Source organism: Cannabis sativa, chromosome 5 (genome assembly GCF_029168945.1).
Source record: "Cannabis sativa cultivar Pink pepper isolate KNU-18-1 chromosome 5, ASM2916894v1, whole genome shotgun sequence".
In the NCBI taxonomy this organism is placed as follows: Eukaryota; Viridiplantae; Streptophyta; class Magnoliopsida; order Rosales; family Cannabaceae; genus Cannabis; species Cannabis sativa.
The window spans coordinates 49,901,317-49,918,868 of record NC_083605.1 but is presented as its reverse complement, the minus strand read 5'-3'; positions in this window follow the sequence as shown (position 1 = coordinate 49,918,868).

The window sequence follows — 17,552 nt, the reverse complement described above, 5'->3', positions numbered from 1 at the left end:
CCACCCTCTGTTGTCTTGTCACAACCAAAGAGGTTAATACCATTTAGTTTTTTTAGACATCATTCACGGTACCTTGTCGTAGTGGGAGAGTTTCTAGGAACTCACCTTTTTATGACTTGGGAGACACTAGTGATTAAAATCCATTGTGAGTTTAAACAAGTAATGGATTGTCAAGATAAGAAACTAAGAAAAAAGCCAATAGAACTGTGGTTTAATCCATTCACATGGAATAACCTAAAGTTTTCTATTACAAGGACATAAAAGGAAATTTTCGTTTATAAGTCTATTCAATGGACTTAACAAACTTCCTGTTCCTAGTATTATAGGTTTGAGTTTATCTAAACCTATGGCTTGTGGTATACCTGGTAATTACTTACTCTAATGCAAGCAACTTACTTTAGTAAGATGCTGAAGCATTTTCTTTCTAATGGCAATCTATAGAAGCTTCAAAACTTCTTAGACATAGATTTTATTTATCTAAGAAAAAGTCTCAACTATTCCAGAAAAGATAAAGCCATGAAAGAATTTCTTATATCAACAGTGAGAGGTCTTAGATATGCTATTGTATGCCTTAGACCAAACACCTGCTATTGAGTGGGAGTAATGAGTAGGTATCAGATTAATCCAGGAGAAGAACATTGGAAGACAATCAAGTAAATCTTAAGATAAAGAAGAGGAACTATATGTTAGTCTATAAGGGTGTGTTTAAAACTCTTAGACTACACCACATCAGATTTCGAAATTTGCCTTTGTGCTAGAAAATATTTGTGATAAGATGGTGATTACTCTGGGGGTGGAATAGTGATTTTGGAGAAGTGTAAAAACCTATCTGAAGTCTCTAGGTCTACCAGAGAGGGACTGAATGTTAAAGTTACAGGAAAGGTACTTATTCAGTCTAAGGAAAGTTCTATACATTTTTGGCACCATTCCAAATTGCCTAAACTACTAGTGTTAATTTCCTGATTAACCAAGAGTAGTTGCCAAAGATATATAATCCAGTATCCCAAGAGAGTAGACATATAGAGAGGAATTTCACATTATCAATAATTTTGTGATTAAGGAAGAGTAATGGTGGAGAAAAGGTTGTGTTTAATTCAACCTTTTAGATCCTATTACGAGGAGTTTACTACTACTACACTTGATTTGTATATCAAGGTGTTGAGATTATTTGAAACACACTTTTTGTTTTATATTAGTGCAAGTGGGAGTTTGTTGGGTTTTATGCCCTAAATAAAACTCATTTCAATATAATCAGATTTACTTATTAATATAGATCAGAAATAACATTTAGTGTTGCATGGTTCACATAATTTATTTCATGATTATATGTACATAATGTATAAATTCATCTGAAACCCTTTTCACATACTTGATCCTGTTTATTGTGCCGTTAACACATTGGAAAGTAAACATGACTATGTGAATAAAGTTTCTTAGATTTAGTGAATATGAGTATATAATATACATTATACTAACTAAGTATAACGGTTTGAAGGACATGGATAACTATAAGCGAGACATGCATCTCGCTATGGGAAGGCATATATCTGGTACCTTCACTAATCAGCTCCAAACATCTTTCTATGAGCTCCACTGCTACGTCGCGTCAGCTCTCTCAGAAAGAAGCTGAGATTCAAATGATGTTGGCTACTGAAGTTTACCTTGTTACCAAGAACTGCGATTGTCAGATGGAGTGTTATGTCCTTGCACGCAGAAATGACGAGATTTACATTATCAACCTCGGAAAGACATGGGAAAAGCTCCAGCTCGCTGCCAGGGTTATTGTTGCTATTGAGTGTTCAAGCACCTAGCGAGATGCCCAAGCAAGATACACTTTGCAGTGTATTAATCCACATCAGCGTTGACTCATTAAAAGTTGTTTAAATCACAGATGTAAGATATTCAAATAATAACTGTATTTATTTACGTGGAGTGTAATTAAGGCCCACCATTTTGGGGAAATATTGTTGTGGAATTCGTATCTGAATGTATTTAACTGCCACTCTATGTCATTATAAATAGAGGTAGAATGTACAGAAAGAGGGACAAAAAATCCTTGAGAGAAAAGAACCCTAGTTTGTATAAAAAAAAACTAAATAAGATTGACTTGTGGACTATGCAGAGTTAACTACAAAACCACATAAAACCTTGGTGTTATTTTTGCTTTATTATTCTTTCTTAGATTTCGGATAATTTTTGTGCTAATCCTATCACGATAATAGGCTTATTATCATTAAAAAAAATTTGCGTTAATAGTTTGGTGCTTTCATTGAGAGCTTACGTGAAAAAAGCTCAGAAAACATCCCTCATAACCAAAAGGAAATTTTTTTCTCCATGGCCGATAACAGGGAAGATGATAATAATCAACCTGAAGGGACTGCTCACCGTCCTGAAAAAAAAGCCGGCGGGCTCACGGAGGCCTCCCAATTCACGGACAACACGATCTACACGGTCAACATGTTCGAGGAGAAGCCAACGTGAAGGTGACCAAAACCCAGAAACTGGGAATGAAGTGCCCAACACAGACGCTACCGGTTCTCCTGGGAGTGGGGGTGCCTATGACCCCACCAGGTATGTACCATTTGTTGAGTTGGAAAATTTTTTGGAATTATTTTACCAGGATCTAGATTTACTACCAAGTATGTTTATTAACATCATAATATGAATTCTAAAATAATGAAAATAAACACATATAAAGTTTAGAAAACCTTACAGTGGATGCAGCGGAATATTATGACTCCTTCCATTCAGATCTCTAGCCCTTGATTCCTTTCTGTAGCAGAGCATAATCAAGATCTGAATCTGGATCTTCTTTTCTCCTTCTTTGATGAAGATTTTTCCATAGTCTTACATACTATGATTGAGGTACCACTTGATGTGTGTGGGCACTACTCATTCACTCAAGTGTTTCGAAATTTAGAGAGAAGAAAAGAGAGAGAGAGAGGCGTGTAGCTTTTCTGAGAGAAACCATGTAAAGACCGCTTAGTTTAATTTGGAAATTAGCAGTTAATTATGTTTAATTATGAAAATTATTTATAGATATTTAAATAATTATTTATGGTGTTATTATTGAATACTGAAATGCATTTTATGTCATATAGCGAATTTCATAATTTTGCATTTCCGGTGCCCGGTAACATGGAACTCGCTGTTTGGCTCAGTAAAATCACAACTTAGTATGTTAGTATTGTGGGACGGTTATATAGACATTGGGAATGTCAGGAGTGGTCGGGAATTTAGATTTTCCCAAAATACCCTTTTAGTACCCCTTTAGGTTATTTTAGTGTGGATGGGCAAATTGGTCATTTTGCCCCATGGATATTTTGTCCTTTAGTGATCTTATTAGTTGGGATTTATGTGATTTATTTTGTATGTGTTGGCTGAAATAATAAAAGGATTAATGTTTATTTCATTTTTATTCAAAAGTTTCAAAAATTGAGAAAAATCAAGAAAAAGCAAAAATCTCTTTTTCTCTCCTTCTTTCTCTCTTTCGGTTTTGAGCAGCTGGGGTTAGGGGGATTTCTTTGTGTGTTTTCTAGCTGGATTTAACAAGGTTCTTGTGGTCTCAACTCTTGGTAAGTCTCTTGCTTTTGTTCTTGAAGATTTTTAAGGAAAATTGTTGGTTGCATGCTTAGTTTTATTGTTGTACTTGCTGCTGTATGTTGTTGTTGATTTCTGAAGTTAGAACATGATTTAAAATATTGATTCAAGCATGATTGTGTTGGTTATTAGTTGGTTTTATCAATATATGGAATTTCATCTCAAAACTTTAGTTTTCAAAGAAAAATGAAGAATCTGTTGTTGCACTTGTTGTTGTTGCTTGTTGTTGTTTTCTGCAGTTTGTATATGCATGAATACGTAGTCTAATTCAAGTTTTGATGCTTGTAGGTGAGCTTTAGCCAAGTTTGAGTTTTGAACTCAAAGCTTGGAGCTCACATGGCATTTTTCGTATTTGTGGTTTCTGGATGGTTTTGATGCTTTAAAAATGTTCTTAGGGGTATTTAGAACAGGTTTGGAAGTTTTGGTGTGAATTGGGATTGATTTGATTGAGTTATGAAATTTTGCATGTATCTTGCGAGGAACCGGAATTTCAGTTGTGCAACTGGAATTCCAGATGGGGTTCAGGAATTCCCAGAACTGGAATTCCGGTTGCAGAACCGGTCTGTCGGTTGGGGGATTTTTAGGAACCCTAGTTTTTCTCGTTTTTATGTGGTTTGGGATATTGCCATGCTTTTTATCGATAGGGAAACTTTTAGTTTATAGTTTAAGTCCCCGGGAAGTGATTTAGCGTATCACTTATGAGTGTTGTGAATGTTATGGTTTAGGAGCCTATAAACCGCCGTGCAGTTCGTTCCACTCAGGTTGACCGGCACACCTGAATTCGGAATCGAGGTAAGTTTAGTATAACAGTATGCATATGTATTACATGTTTAGCGTGCATGTTAGGAAGCCTGTTAGATTACATTAGATATGTATGTTGGCTTCGTACCATCCGACCATATCACATTGGTTAGGCTAGAGTATGACTAGCAACTGGAGTATGACCAGTATACTGAGTATAGGCTGATTTTAGGGTTGGTGATACTGTGCTATTTGACCGTATCACACCAGTTAAGCTAGAGTATGACTAGCAGCTGGATTATGACCAGTGAACCGAGTATAGGCTGATACTGTAACACATCGATTAGGCTAGAGTATGACTAGCAGCTGGAGTATGACCAGTGTACCGAGTATAGGCTGTTACTTTGTCAATAGTAACGTCGTACGAACGTTTGGGACTCAGTATCGTGTGGGACACGGCAGTTAGGGTTATGGTCAGGGGTATGGGCGTCTGATCATAACCCGGGATTTATGTATGTTTTATGAATTATGCTTTTCTTACTGAGTCTGTCGACTCACAGTGCTATGTTTATGTGTAGGTAAGGGCAAGGCCAAGGCTGAGGAACTGTGAGGACGAGCCGATGAAGATTGTGCATGTCAGGGCGGTTAGACCTGGAGCGTACGATCCTCGGGACAGCGACGCTTTTGTAATTAGTCGCTAGGCGACAAGTATTTTGTATTAGACAATAAAATTTTGTAAAGTATTTTGTAATCGGGATTCCGAGTATTTTTGTATAAAATATTATATAAGTTTAATTAAAAGCAAAAATTTTAATTAATTACGATTTCTATATACCTCGTTGATTAGCAACGAGATGCACAGTACGTTTAAAAATCACGTAATACGCCTATGCTAGTTAGGGTGATTACAATTTGGTATTAGAGCCGCCAGGTTGTCTTCCAAAGATCGTCACAACATGTACAATCATCATCAGCAGTTAGCTCGTTCTACGGTTCAGTAAGCTTTTATTGCTTTAGTAGTTTATTTAATTATTATGAAATAAGAAAAGCGTGATAGGAAGCATGTTAGTAGCCTGATAGTAGAATAGGCGCATAATTTTAATTTCCAAATTAAGCGGCATTAGTAAGCTCTCGTTGATCATAACCTGATGTGCCAACTCTTTGTTTCGCAGGCTGTTCAGACTAGATGGACGCCAGGCGGAACACCAGGAGTCAGGCCAACTCAGTAGGGCAAATCAGGGTCAAGGAGCTTAGTTTCCCCCGTATGCTAGGGGCCGTGGTATGTTGGGTTTTATGCCCTAAATAAAACTCATTTCAATATAATCAGATTTACTTATTAATATAGATCAGAAATAACATTTAGTGTTGCATGGTTCACATTATTTATTTCATGATTATATGTACATAATGTATAAATTCATCTGAAACCCTTTTCACATACTTGATCCTGTTTATTGTGCCGTCAACACATTGGAAAGTAAACATGACTATGTGAATAAAGTTTCCTAGATTTATCAGACATAGGGTTTTACTGATATGATAATCTACAACAAGAGTTTACTTGCATTTGGAGAAATGCTATGTTCTTTCCAGAGCATTGGTTAAAGTAAAGCTCAGGTTGGATGCATGGAGTATGCATCGGAAGGGACCGATATTGAACTTTGAATTAGATTTATTAAACTTAACGTAATATCTATTCAAGTCAATATCGCCTAGTTGATCCTAGATCAAATGATCTTAATCCTGATATGATTAGGCTCAATCTCGAGAGGCTATTCGTGTTCTTTGATTTGTTAGTTAAGCCTACTTTTAGGTCAAGGTGATACGTACATTTTGGGAACACGATAGTGCAATTGGTGGGAGCGTTATCATAAACATGGAATCTATAGCTTCTATCTGGCGAATAGTAAGCAAAGGATGATCTCCTTCGAGCTTGACCAAACGAACATAAATGGTGGAGTACTCATTTCACATAAGCTGAAATATCATTTATACGGGGTCAAGTGTTTTAAGGAATAAATACATTGTAGGGTGTAACGGTAATTTATTCCCTTTACAGTGTAGATCATTCATATAGAGGATCCGTGATCAAATTAGGATTATAACAATGGATAACTAATGATGTGTCTATATGGTGGAACATATAGAGCATTCTATATAACTGAGAGTGCAATTCTAAGTTCTATGCGTGGATTCAACGAAGAATTAATAAGTTAGTGAATTTTAGTGCTAAATTCTTGATCTACTTATTGGAAGCTCGATTATATAGACCCATGGTCCCCACACTAGTTGAGATCATGTTGCTTGTAAGACTCATGTAATTGATTTTGATTAATCAATTATAATTCTCAATTTAGACTATGTCTATTTGTCAATTTTTCACTAAGTAAGGGCGAAATTGTAAAGAAAGAGTTTTAGGGGCATATTTGTTAATTATGATACTTTGTATGGTTCAATTAATAAATATGATAAATGACAATATTATTTAATAATTATTTATAGTTATTAAATAGTTAGAATTGGCATTTAAATGGTTGAATTTGAAAATTAGCGTTTTTGAGAAATTCAGATGCAGAAAAGATAAAAATGCAAAATTGCAAAAAGTGAGGCCCAAATCCACTAGTATAGGGCCGGCCACTTTTATTGGAATTTACCTCTGATATTTTCATTATTTTAATGCCAAATAATTCAAACCTAACCCTAGTGGAATGCTATAAATAGATAGTTAAGGCTTCAGGAAAAATACACTTAAATTTTCTACTTTTTCATTCAGAAAAAACTGAGCCTTCTCTCTCGCTATCTTTGGCCGAACCCACTCTCTCTCTCTCTCTTCCTCATTGAGATTTCGAAATTCTTAGTGTAAGAGTAGTGCCCACACACAGCAAGTGATACCTCAATCATAGTGAGGAAGATCGTGAAGAAAGACTTTCAGCAAGAAGGAGTTTCAGCATCAAAGATTGAGAGAAAGAGATCCAGGTTCAGATATTGATAATGCTCTGCTACAGAAAGGAATCAAGGGCTAGATATCTGAACGGAAGGAGTCATATAATTCCGCTGCACCCAATGTAAGGTTTCTTAAACTTTATATGTGTTTATTTCATCGTTTTAGAAAGTTCATATTTAGGGTGTTAATAAACATACTTGTGAGTAGATCTAAGATCCTGGTAAAATAATTTCCAACATGGTAGAGGTCCCAAGGGCAGGGCCCGTCGTCGGGGTGATGATAACCCGCCACAGGCTACTCAGGCTGCTCAAGCCAATCAGGAAGCCCAGAATTGGGAAACTAGGTTTGCTGAAATGCAAGCCAGAATAGAGGAGCAAGATCATGAGATTCAGAGATTGAGGCAGCAGGGTGCTCTTGCAGTGTCGGTGCCGGAAGTTCCTGTGGCACCTTCCCCTGTTGCTCAGGCCGAGATAGTGGTAGCGGGGAATAGAATGGAACCCTTGTATGAAAGGTTCCGGAAGTAGGCACCTCTGATTTTTCTGGGAGGTACGGATGTCATGAAAGCCGAGCAGTGGCTAACAGTGATTACAAAGATATTGAACTTTATGGGTGTCACCTGGAATGACAGGGTGGTGTGTGCCACCTACTAGTTTCAAGAAGACGCCTTAGTCTGGTGGGACATGGTGTCCCAGATTCATGATGTCACCACCCTGACCTGGGAAAGGTTCCAGGAACTCTTTAACGCGAAATACGACAATGAGGCCGTTAGAAGTGCCAAGAGAAAAGACTTCGCACACCTGACCTAGATGGAAAATATGAGTATGACAGTGTACACTACCCAGTTTGATCGGTTGGCGAGGTTTTCCTCGGGAATTGTGCCAGCCGATTTCAGTAAGAAGGAAAAATATTTGCATGGATTAAATGTGAAGATTAAGCATGACCTAATGATCACTACAGACAACAAGACTACCTATGCTGAGATGGTGGAGAAAGCACTGTGAGCTGAGGGCGCAGTTGGATGTATGTCGGAGTCGGTTAGGAATCCAGTGAGTGGCGGGGCTCCTACCCCTCCTGCATCAGGCTTCAGCAGGGGAGGTAGTGGTTCGGCCATGGACCAGAAGAGGAAAACATCCACTGCATCCGATGGCTCGGGGCAGAACAAGAGGTTCCGGGGGAACCAGAGTAGAGGCAGTCATCAGGGTGGTGCTGAGACCCGGTTTTCTTACCCAGAGTGCCCCAGTTGTAAAAGGCACCATTTGGGTGAGTGCAGAGGTCAGGGATGCTTTCAGTGTGTCATGCCCAGACACTACAAGAGGGATTGTCCCCAGCTCAGATCAGAGGCACCAAGGGCTCCGGCGAGACCCACTCCAGCTAGGGTGTTCGCTATTATGCAGGCTGATGCAGAAGCAAGCCCTTCAGTTGTAACAGGTCAACTCTCAGTTAATAACTCATTTTACTCAGTGCTGTTTGATTCTGGGACCACACATTCTTATGTGGCAGCCAAAATCTTTATTAAATTGGATAGACCGTATGATAGTTATGAATCAGGGTTTGGGACCCTATTACCTGGCGGAGAGTTAGTTATCTCCAAAAGGTGGATTAGGTCTATGCCGATCAGAATAGACGGTAGGGAGTTAAGTGCTGACTTGATAGAAATGAGCTTAGTAGATTTCGATATTATTTTAGGAATGGATTCCTATCTATATACTCAGCCAATATTGATTGCAAGAGGAAGATGGTGATCTTTCAACCGAAAAGTGAAGAACCATTTGTGTTTGTTGGTTCGGTTCGGGGATCTCGGATTCCGGTGATTTCGGCCATGTCAGCTAGGGAATTACTGCATGGCGGTTGTTTAGGGTTTCTGGCCGTGGTGATGGACACCACTCGGCCAGATACCATTCGGCCAGAGGACATCAAGGTGGTTCAGGAATTTCTAGACGTTTTTCCCGAAGAACTTGCAGGTTTACCACCTTAGCGGGAGATTGATTTTGTTATAGATTTGGCACCCGGAGTGGAACCGGTTTCCAAGGCTCCATATAGAATGGCTCCAGCTGAGCTTAAGGAATTAAAGATTCAGCTTCAAGGGTTACTTGACATAGGGTTTATCCGGCCTAGTGTGTCACCCTGGGGAGCTCCGGTTTTATTCGTCAAGAAGAAAGATGGAACTATGAGGATGTGCATCGATTATCAGGAGTTAAACAAGCTAACAGTGAAGAATAAATATCCACTACCTAGGATCGATGATCTTTTTGATCAACTTCAGGGGAAGACGGTCTTTTCCAAGATTGATCTCCGATCGGGTTATCATCAGTTGAAAATCCGAGAGGAGGACATTCCGAAGACGGCTTTCCGTACTAGGTATGGACATTACGAATTCTTGGTTATGTCGTTTGGACTAACCAATGCTCCTGCAACATTTATGGATTTGATGAACAGAGTATTCAAGGATTTCCTCGATATCTGTGTAATTGTATTTATCGACGACATCCTTGTGTACTCTCAATCAAAAGAGGAGCATGAGTTACATCTTCAGATGGTTTTGCAACGGCTTCGGGAACACAAGGTTTATGCCAAATTCAAGAAATGTGAATTTTGGCTATCTCAGGTGTCTTTCTTAGGACACATTGTTAGCAAAGATGGGATCAAGGTGGATCTCGGGAAAATAGAATCAGTCAGGGATTGGCCAAGACCGAAGACAGTGACAGAAATTAGAAGCTTCTTGGGTTTATCCGCTTATTATCGTCGGTTCGTGAAAGGGTTTTCTAAGATTTCAACACCCTTAACCAAACTTACGAAGAAAAATCAGCGGTTTGTTTGGTCAGATAAGGTGGAAGCTAGTTTTCAAGAGCTGAAACAAAGGTTGATTACAGCTCCAGTGCTAGCTTTCCCTTCAGACAAAGAGAAATTTGTAGTTTATTGCGATGCATCCAGACAGGGTCTGGGGTGTGTGCTAATTCAAGCCGATCGGGTTATCGCTTATGCCTCTCGTCGGTTAAAGGATTATGAACAGCGATACCCGACTTATGATCTAGAGTTGGCCGCGGTAGTTTTTGCATTGAAGATCTGGCGGCATTACCTTTACAGAGAAAGGTGTGAAATCTATACCGACCATAAAAGTGTCAAATATTTCTTTACTCAGAAAGATTTGAATATGAGACAGAGACGTTGGTTGGAGTTAGTGAAGGATTACGACTGTGAGATTCTCTATCACCCTGGGAAGGCCAATGTTGTGACCGATGCCCTGAGTAGGAAGGGTCCCAAGCAGGTCGCTAGCATGATTCAAATCTCACCTCAGTTAGTAGAGGAAATGGTTAGATCCAGCATTGAGTTTGTGGTAGGCCAGCTTCACAACTTGACGCTGCAATCTGATCTGTTGGAAAGAATTAAAGCCGCTAAGATGACTGATCCAGAGTTAGTAAAAATCAGAGATGAGGTTTCGGCTGGTCAAGCCAGGGATTTTTCAGTGTCAGACAACGGGATGCTTTTGTATAAAGCTAGGGTTTGTGTTCCGAGTAGTGTGGAACTCAGGAATGAGATCTTTGAAGAGGCTCATTCTACCCCTTATTCTCTGCATCCCGTCACCATCAAGATGTACCAGGATCTTAAACCGTATTTCTGGTGGAGTAGTATGAAGAAGAATTTTGTATAATTCGTATCGAGATGCCTCACCTGTCAGCAGATTAAGGCTGAACATCAGAGACCAGCATGGTTGTTGCAGCCTTTAACCCTACCTCAATGGAAGTGGGAGGATATCACGATGGATTTTATGGTTGGGTTACCTAGAACCACGGGTTTGTTTGATTCCATCTGGGTTGTGGTGAATCGATTCACGAAGTGTGCTCATTTTCTGCCTATTAGAACAACCTATTCAGTAGATGAGTTGGCAGAATTGTACGTTAAAGAGATTGTAAGACTTCACGGGGTACCGAAGTCTATAGTTTCGGATAGAGATCCGAAGTTCACCTCCAAGTTTTGGCAGAGTTTGCAACGAGCAATGGGTACAAAACTGAAATTCAGTACAACATTCCATCCTCAGACAGATGGACAGTCCGAAAGGACAATCCAGATATTGGAGGACATGTTACGAGCATGTGTTATGGATTTTGAAGGCTCTTGGAATAAATATCTACCGTTGATAGAATTTTCTTACAACAACAGTTGTCAGAGTACAATAGGGATGGCTCCCTATGAACTGTTATACGGTAGGAAGTGTAGATCTCCCATCCACTGGGATGAGACAGGGTAGAAGAAATACCTAGGTGCGGAGTCAGTGTAGCAGACCAATGAGGCAATTGAGAAAATAAAAGCTAGAATGCTTGCCTCACAGAGTATACAGAAAAGTTACGCAGATCCGAACCGCAGGGATGTTGAGTTCCGAGTAGGGGACCATGTCTTTTTACGGGTATCTCCAATGAAGGGGATCAACTGTTTTGGGAAAAGAGGATCAAAGGTTTACACGACCTTTCGAGATTCTCGAGAAGGTTGGTCAAGTGGCATACCGGTTAGCATTGCCTCCAGCTCTATCAGCAGTTCACAACGTATTCCATGTCTCTATGTTGAGAAAATACGTTTCAGATCCTTCTCATATACTCAGTTATGAGAGCCTTGAACTGCAACCAGATATGACATACGAAGAACAGCCAGTGCCGATCCTGGATAGAAAGGATAAAGTCCTTCAGAATAAGACCATAGCATTGGTCAAGGTACTCTAGAGAACCAGCAAGGTGGAGGAAGCCACCTGGGAGCTAGAGTCAGGTATGAGAACTCAATATCCAGAGTTGTTCAGGTTAGATTTTGGGGACGAAATCCTTTTAAGGGGGGGATAGTTGTAAAGACCGCTTAGTTTAATTTGGAAATTAGCAGTTAATTATGTTTAATTATGAAAATTATTTATAGATATTTAAATAATTATGAAAATTATGTCATTTAACGAATTTCATAATTTTGCATTTCCGGTGCCCGGTAACATGGAACTCCCTGTTTGGCTCAGTAAAATCACAACTTAGTATGTTAGTATTGTGGGACAGTTATTTAGACATTGGGAATGTCGGGAGTGGTCAGGAATTTAGATTTTCCCAAAAATACCCTTTTAGTACCCTTTAGATTATTTTAGTGTGGAGGGGCAAATTGGTCATTTTGCCCCATGGATATTTTGTCCTTTAATGATCTTATTAGTTGGGATTTATGTGATTTATTTTGTATGTGTTGGATAAAATAATAAAAGGATTAATGTTTATTTCATTTTTATTCAAAAGTTTCAAAAATTGAGAAAAATCAAGAAAAAGCAAAAATCTCTTTTTCTCTCCTTCTTTCTCTCTTTCGGTTTTGAGCACCTGTTGGTTGCATGCTTAGTTTTATTGTTGTACTTGCTGCTGTATGTTGTTGTTGATTTCTGAAGTTAGAACATGATTTAAAATGTTGATTCAAGCATGACTGTGTTGGTGATTAGTTGGTTTTATCAATATATGAAATTTCAACTCAAAACTTTAGTTTTCAAAGAAAAATGAAGAATCTGTTGCTGCACTTGTTGTTGTTGCTTGCTGTTGTTTTCTGCAGTTTGTATATGTATGAATATGTAGTTTAATCCAAGTTTTGATGCTTGTAGGTGAGCTTTAGCCAAGTTTGAGTTTTGAACTCAAAGCTCGGAGCTCACATGGCATTTTTCATATTTGTGGTTTCTCGATGGTTTTGATGCTTTAGAAATGTTCTTAGGGGTATTTAGAACAGGTCTGGAAGTTTTGGTGTGAATTGGGATTGATTTGATTGAGTTATGAAATTTTGCATGTATCCTACGAGGAACCGGAATTCCGGTTGTGCAACCGAAATTCTGGATGGGGTTCAGGAATTCCCAGAACCGAAATTCCGGTTGCAGAACCGGTCTACCGGTTGGGGGATTTTTAGGAACCCTAGTTTTTCTCGTTTTTATGTGGTTTGGGGTATTGCCATGCTTTTTATCGATAGGGAAACTTTTAGTTTCTAGTTTAAGTCCCCGGGAAGTGATTTAGGGTATCACTTATCAGTGTTGTGATTATTATGGTTTAGGAGCCTGTAAACCGTCGTGCAGTTCGTTCCACTCAGGTTGACCGGCACACCTGAATTCAGAATCGAGGTAAGATTAGTATAACAGTATGCATATGTATTACATGTTCAGTGTGCATGTTAGGAAGCCTGTTAGATTACATTAGATATGTATGTTGGCTTCGTACCATCCGACCATATCACATCGGTTAGGCTAGAGTATGACTAGCAACTGGAGTATGACCAGTATACCGAGTATAGGATGATTCTAGGGTTGGTGGTACTGTGCTATTTGACCGTATCACATCGGTTAAGCTAGAGTATGACTAGCAGCTGGAGTATGACCAGTGAACCGAGTATAGGCTGATACTGTAACACATTGGTTAGGCTAGAGTATGACTAGCAGCTGGAGTATGACCAGTGTACCGAGTATAGGCTGTTACTTTGTCAATAGTAACGTCGTACGAACGTTTGGGACTCAGTATCGTGTGGGACACGGCAGTTAGGGTTATGGTCAGGGGTATGGGCGTTTGATCATAACCCGGGATTTATGTATGTTTTATGAATTATGCTTTTCTTACTGAGTCTGTCGACTCACAGTGCTATGTTTATGTGTAGGTAAGGGCAAGGCCAAGGCTGAGGAACCGTGAGGACGAGCCGATGAAGATTGTACATGTCGGGGCGGTTAGACCTGGAGCGTACGATCCTCGGGACAGCGACGCTTTTGTAATTCTCTAGGCGACAAGTATTTTGTATTAGAAAGTAAACTTTTGTAAAGTACTTTGTAATCGGGATCCTGAGTATTTTTGTATAAAATATTATATAAGTTTAATTAAAAGCAAAATTTTTAATTAATCACGATTTCTATAAACCTCGTTGATTAGCAACGAGATGCACAGTACGTTTAACAATCACGTAATACGCCTATGCTAGTTAGGGTGATTACAAACAAATGTTCAAAGTTCTGTGTGTCTGTTTCCTGAAGCCAACGCTTTCTATTTATAGAAAACCCTCTAGGTTTAGGTTAGAATTGTATGGCATTAAAATAATGGAAACTATAAATAGTATTTCTTGTGCATGTGGCCGGCCATACAAAGGGAATCGGGCCTCACTTTGCAACTTTCCCATTTTGTTATTTTCCATTCCCATTTTCTCAAAAATGCCAATTGTACAATTTAACCTTTTAAATGCCAATTCTAATTATTTAATAACTTGAGAATAATTATTAAATAATATTGCCATTTAATATATTTATTAATTTAGACATATAAAGTATCTTAATCAATAAATAAACCTAGAATCTTTTTTCTTTACAATTTCACCCTTGCTTAGTGATATTTATTAAGTTACCGTTACACCTTCAATGTATTTTATCCTTAAAACACTTAGCTCCGTATAAATGATATTTCAGCAAAGTGAAATGAGATCTCCACCATTTATCTCTGTTTAGCCACGCTCGAAGGATATCATCGTTTCACTTCTAAGTTCCTATAGAATTTATAGATTCCATATTTATGGTAGCGCTCCCACTCAATTATACTATCATGTTCCCAAAATGTACGTATCACCCTGACCCAAAAGTAAGCTTAACTAACAAATCAAAGAACATGTATAGTACTCTTAAGATCGAACCTATCCATATCAGGATTAAGGTTATTTGATCTAGGATCAACATGTGATATTGAATTGAATAGATATTACGGCAAGTTTTTATATATCTAATCAAAGTTCAATATCGGTCCCTTCCGATGTATACTCCATACATCTGATACTGGTAAACTTTGCCAATGTCCTAGAAAGGACATAACACTTTTCCAAGGTGTAAGAATACCTATTGTTGATTATACCATGTCAGTCTAAATCCAGTGTTCTGACAAATCTGGGAATAAACTTTTGAACATATAATTAAGATTATATTCCACTGTGCTGACAACACTATAATCTTTAACAAACTCATATGTTCTGGACTTAAAAAGAATTCATACATAATATACATATAATCATGAAATAAGTCATGTGAACCATGCAACATAAAATGTTATTTTTGATCTTTATTATTAAGTAAATCTGATTATATTGAAATGAGTTTTATTTAGGGCACAAACCCAACAAACTCCCACTTGCACTAATGTAAAACAAAATGTGCATTTTAAATAATCATTAACACTTTGATATACAAATCAAGTGTAGTAGTAGTAAACTCCTCGTAATAGGATCTGACAGGTTGAATTAACAACAACCTTTTCTCCACCATTACTTTCCCTTAATCACAATATCCTTTGATATTGTGAAATTCCTCTTTATATGTCTACTCTTTTGGGATACTGGATTCTATACCTTTGGCAACTACATTTGGTTATTCAGGAAATAACACTAGTAGTTAAGACAGGTTGGAACGGTGCCACAATTGTATAAAACTTTTCTTAGACTGAATAAGTATCTTTCCTGCAACTTTTAACATTCAGTCTCTCTCTGGTAGACTAAGAGATTTCAGATTGGTTTTTACACTTCTCCAAAATCACTACTCCACCCCCAAAGTAATCACCATCTTATCAGCAGACTTTCTAGCACAAAGGCATGTCTCAAAATCTGATGTGGTGTAGTCTAAGAGTTTTAAACACACCCTTATTGACTAATATATAGTTCCTCTTCTTAATCTTGAGATTTACTTTATTATCTTCCAATGTTCTTCTCCTGGATTAATCTGAATCCTACTCATTACTCCCACTCAACAGCAGGTGTCTGGTCTAAGGCATACTAAAGCATGTCTGAGACCTCACACTGTTGATTGAAGAAATTCTTCCATGGCTTTATCTTTTCTGGAATAGTTGAGGCTTTTCCTTAGATAAATAAAATCTATGCTTAGAAGTTGTGAAGCTTCTATAGATTGCCATTGGAAAGAAAATGCTTTAGTATCTTATTAAAGTAAGTTGCTTGCATTAGAGGCAGTGGGATCATCTTGTAACGAATAAGATGATAGAACACTTATGGAATCAAGAAAAAATATCTCCTTTATTTGCTACTTTATTTTTAAACTTAGTAATTTTCTTAGAAAAGTAGTATTTGTTTTAACAAACACTTTCTTATCTAATGACTATGGGATGGTCCACCCCTAATCACTTAGAATAGCTAACAAACATGAAAACCAAGGTTAGCAATTCTAGCTTTTCTTAAGATTTCGATTAGGTCATCCATGAATCTAGTAATGATTTACATTAAGTATACAACCATTGCATCATTCTGATATTATACTACCATAGAAGGATTTAGGCAACAACTAGTAACTAATCATCAATATGCAACTCGAATTTCTAGGGAGGTAAGTTTGGATATAATTCAAAAATCAAATTAATGATCTTTGAACTGCATATCAGCTAACTATTTCTCCACCCCTATCAGTTCGCAAGATCTTTTACCACTTACCTTGATAGTTTTTCACCATTGCTAGAAATTCATGAAATTTTTTAAACATTTCAAATTTCTTTTGCATAAGGTAAAATCTAGAGTGATCGTTTTAAGAATACAACGAAAACTCATATCCACCCCTGAATATACATCCATCTACGAATGAGATAATTATACTTTCAATGGATATAGGCATATTAACTCTTTGCAGAGAATGATCTTGTGAAAACAACTATGAACAAGATACAAATGCCATAGATTTATAAAATATGTGGTTGTATCTTTTGATGACTTAAGTTTAGTTACATCAAAGAGTTCTTAGAATAGTGCAAGTGGATTCTGGTCACAGAATACTAAACTCATACAGTTTGAATCCATCGAAAGAAAATGGTTATTAAATACTTGTGAAAGTGTAACTGTATAATTAGTAATTCTTTCTTGGACCACTACTACTAATCTAACTCTATGATTTGCCTATACAAGTAGGAGATTTCTAAGATTGAGTATTTATATCATTTTGGGATAGAATTTCGGGAATATAATCAAGTTCGTCATTTAATTTCTGAAGAGAAAATATAAAATGACATGAAATGATTTATAAACCATTCATCCAATGATATGTCAGAAAAAAAAATATTTAATTTTCAACCGCCTCTAAATGGTATAATGCAATTTAATACCTACAGTTTTTATCGAAAAACCATCTAAATGTCAATTTTGAACAAAGCGGGTATTTTCACACCCTTTAGCATCCCTTTTTATAAATGGGGGTGAAAAAACAGCCTCTAAAGGCTAACATTGTAGTAGTGTGTTGTGTAAGTCGTGTTATCTGTTGAACGAAAAA